The following is a 4,373-nucleotide window of genomic DNA, read 5'->3' on the forward strand; positions in this document are numbered from 1 at the left end:
GGAATGCATAGTATGTGCATGCTGGTACAGTGATAAAGGAGAAAGAGTGGGTACCTCTGAGCTACAAGCAGACAGGGCTATATCACAGAACTCCTGCAATAACATGTGTTTTTTCTTTTTTAAATAATTGTCTGTACTGGGAAAGATTAAGTGTCTAGTGATGTCCAAGGTCAAAATTAACTTATTTCTGACTTCACTAAATATACATAATTCATTAAACAGATCCATTATGCTTCATGCTTACCAGTTTTGACTGGTGATTGTGGAGAAAATCTATTCTGGCTTTAGGTCTTCTAACACCAGAGTTGCTCAAATTATTTGGATTACATCCATTATTCTGAAGCCTGTACAGAGATAGCAAAAGAAGACCACATGAGACAAAAGACCCATCAATAATTCTTGCAAAAATGATTTTTCTAACATTTTCTAGTAAGTAAAGAAACAGATTGCAAGGCAAGGTCTGCAGTCTTAAGTCAGCAGAAGTTTTCTGGCAGTTTTCCCCCCAAAAACCAGAGGAGTTGGCCTTTTATAAATATATTTCAATTGTCCACTATACTGGACTCGCCTTCCAAGAACTTTTTTTCTTAAAAGGATGTTATCAGTAGTTTTTATTTTTTGAAGAAGTTTTAAAAAGAAACAACAGCAAGTTCTTACTTACTCAAGTTTCCTGCATGCAGTCAAAATCTATTCATCTACCCATACTGATTATTGTACCATGCTCTTCTCCGAGCTGAATGCCTACATTCAGGGCTCTTTGTCTTTTCTCTTCTACTTTTGCTAAGACTAGTAACAACTAAGGCACCAGTATTGTTCTCAAATTGGCTGGGACAATGAGCAAACAGGGAGACTGTAAGGGTATAACTAAAGAATACAGATCTTCCAAAGTAGAAGAGAATCCCCCTCCCTACCACTGGGCAGAGAAAAAGAATAAACTGGGACTGGGACAAGAGATGGGATTTTAAAAATTAAAATATATTTTTAAATAAACCAAAGTCAAGTTCTGTTTAATGTTATTAATATTTACACTGCAGTGGCTCTCAGAAGCTCCAGCCAAGATGTAGCTGTACAGTGGTGGGCACTGTACAGATAAATAGTTGGTGACAATTCTTGTTCATGGAAGATTACAGACAACTTAAAAAGAAAGTGTGACTACTTATTCTACAGAGATGGTGATCTTTTCCTATGCTATAGATGATGACAAATCAACAGTATCTTTTTAGCTTGGCAGAAGGCAAGGCAGGGAGGCACCTAAGACTAACCGGTTCAGAGAAACAAGCATTCAGAGATAGCAACCTACGTTGTCAGATGCTTCAGACTAACACAGCTAACAACTTCTAGCTTGTGGAACTCAAACACTAAATTCAGAAGCTGGTATGGCCATGGGAAGTAGTGACATTATTACATGGATTAAAATCAGTTTATTCTCCAAGAACACCACCTTTCTGTATGCATGACACTTATGTCTCTAAAGAACAAAGTAGGAAGCCTGAATGTGATATGAACTGCTATGCTAAGCATACTTCATTTGGATTTCTTATCTTGTTACTTCTGAAGTACAAGCAGCTGAGCCACACTATTCCAGTACTCTTAAATCAGTTAAAGCTATGCCTTGAACAGATAAATTAAATGCAATGGGGCTATCCTGGGGCCTCACAACATCAGCCTGCCCACCTGTCCAGGGCAGTTTGCCCACCTGGCTCACTTGCCACACCTTTGTTGCAACTTAAAAATAAAAAGAGTTGTTTCTACATGGGAGGCTACCCATTTACTGCCCTGATGCCAAGGGTGTAATACACAGCTCCAACCTTCCCTTTATTGTATCCCTTGCCTCACAGATGGCATCCAAAACCACTTAGAAGTCCCCTGGCCCAAACCTGGCCTCAGGTGTCCTTAGACATGCCTGGGCCACGTGCTCCTTCTTTGGGCTACTTGCCTCTCATAAGGCTTCTTGCCCCTCACACTCTGCCCCCTCACTGGGGCTTCTGGGCCTTCTGCCCCTTGGGCATCAGGTGTTTGTCAACCTCCCTGGACTCCAAACTCGGCCTACGGCCCACTCAGGCCTCAGGCGTCTGTCAACATACCTGGAACTCACTCCTGGCCTCCCATTAGGCCTCACTCACATCCAGGTGTTGGGCCTTGGCCCCTCCTGGCCCCTGTGCTGTTGCCCGAGCCTGGTGCTTTCCTGTCAGGGTATGCTCCCATAGCCTTTCCCCTCCACAGGGTCACCCACAAGGCAGTGGGGGCGGAAGCTTTCCAGTACCGCATACTTCCTTTCACTGGGGAGGCACAGGTGTGGCATTTCCTGGAGACTGTCCTGCCACAGGCAGCCCCATCACCCCATCCAACCCCAGCAGGTTGTAGTTTTAGGTCATGCCCCAGGACCAGAAACCTCCTCCGTCCCCATAGTTCCTACCCTGACCTCCAGGATGTTCTAGAAGCAGACTCCTTCAGCTGGACAAATGTTACCCCACTGGCTTCTCAGCTGCAACTAGCAGCACTACTCTTTGAGTCTGGTCTTATACCGAGACTGCCTAGCCCTCCTCCAAATCAGGCTACCTCCTGGCTGTCTTGTGACCACTTGATTGGCTCTGCAGTCACCTGCCAGCTGCTCTGCAGCCTGCTCAAGCCCTTAAAGCAGCAGGCACCCAAGCGTGTTCTGCCACATTAACAATGTGTGTTAAATGGCTTATGCTAGTGGTGCTCAACATTTTGGTCCTGTGGGCTAGGCCAGTAGTCTGCAGCCAGTTCAGCTCTCTTGCAGTCAGCACCTGGACTGGGCCTCCTGGGGCCAGTCTGTGGTCCAGATATGTCACTGCTCCCCTGGTGCCATATTTCCAGCCCCCTGGATCAGATGAAATGACTCTGCAGGCCAGGTCTAGCCCACAGGCCAAGGGTTGGGCACCCCTGGCTTATGCCAAATGAACAATGTAAAAGGCTGTGTGGATTACGCAATGGCATCTTAAGTGTTTTATACAGTACTTATATCACAGTATATCAAGCTGCTTCTCTCCGAGCAACCATGTTAGTCTGAAATCAGGCAGAAGGCAGGGCTGAGCTTACGAATCTCTGGATGCATTCAGTCTACAAGGTGTACCTCTCCCCTACCTTATGTACTTATGTCAGTGAAATTTGGCTAATGGGTGTTATTTTTATATTTTATACAATGATTAATTCAGAGTAAGATATATAGGTTTCCCTTATATTGAAGGCACAGGTCTGAATATGGGAAATTGGCTTTGCTGATGGAAATGGGGGTGAACTTATGTTCTATCAGATTTAAAGTTACAATTTAATAATAGTTTGTTAATACAGATATTAGATATTTAAATCAGCAGGGATCTGGGTTTTCCGTTTCCCATAGAAAAATGGAGAAAACCACAGTTTTCCTCCTTTTGCAAAGAGCTCTGCTGGTGGTAGAGCTCCAGCCTGCACGAGTTGATTACAAAAGGGATGGGAAACCAGGCAACCCTGCCCAGAGGGAGAGGGGGAAGGGCAGAGCCTAAGGTTTTTAGTCCCAAGGCTTACCTCAGGCTCACTTTCCTTCTGGAGCCTGAGGTAAGCCTTGGTACGGTTAGGTAAGTGGCGTTTGCAGGGAGCTGGGGGGGAACTGGCTGGGGGCTGAGCGAGTGAGGAGGTGTTGGTGAAAGACATGGAGTGTCCGCCCGGCAGCACGCAGACTGCGAGCAGCGCTATTGGCCCAACTGGGCTCATCATCTCCACATGCAGCTTCCCTTAAGGGCAGATAGTGCCGCTCTGGTTCCACATGCCACCACCCACCACTACTGCAGGGAGCTGGCTGGGGGCCAGGGAGCAGGGAGGTGTTGAGGGAAGACGTGGAGTAGCCGCCCCAGCGGCATGTGGAACTGGAGTGGAGCTATCAAGCCCTTAGAGTAAGCCACACATGGAGGCGCCAAGCCTGTTCCTTCCAATAGCACAGCTCGCAGTCCACATGCAGCTGGCTGGGCACTCCATGTCTTTTACTCTCAGGGGGTAGGGGGGGACCTGCATCTCCAGTTCTGGCATGGGGCAGGCTGTGGGCTTGAGTTTCCACACTGCTTCCCTCCCTTGGGGCCTCCGCAGCCCCACAGGCACAGAGGAGCCACACAGGGATCTCACTGCTGCTCACCCCACAGTGCCCCAGCGATGCACCTCCTGAGCATCGGGCTGCACTGAGGGAAGCAGCATGAGGCTGTACTCCTCAAATCAGCAGCAGGCACAGGAGGCGAGTCAACAGGACAGCGGGGGGGGGTGAGGGGATCCCCATGTGGCCCTGCTGTTCCCAGACACCAGGTCATACCTGTGGGGCTGCAAAGGCCCTGCGGGGTGGCAATTGAACACGAAACAGGCGGGATTATTGGCGATGGAGTACTGAG

The 4,373-nt window shown here is 47.8% G+C and overlaps 1 protein-coding gene across 1 annotated transcript in view; it reads right to left on the bottom strand.

The window, feature by feature from the left end:
- The window catches only part of LOC109302245 (histone-lysine N-methyltransferase SETDB2-like), a 94,215-nt gene that overhangs the window by 61,891 nt on the left and 27,951 nt on the right, over positions 1-4,373 (bottom strand). The gene's annotated exons all lie outside the window — the stretch shown is intronic.

The sequence above is a fragment of the Gavialis gangeticus genome, unplaced genomic scaffold, assembly GCF_001723915.1.
Source record: "Gavialis gangeticus isolate Ggan-Ray unplaced genomic scaffold, GavGan_comp1, whole genome shotgun sequence".
NCBI lineage: Eukaryota > Metazoa > Chordata > Crocodylia > Gavialidae > Gavialis > Gavialis gangeticus.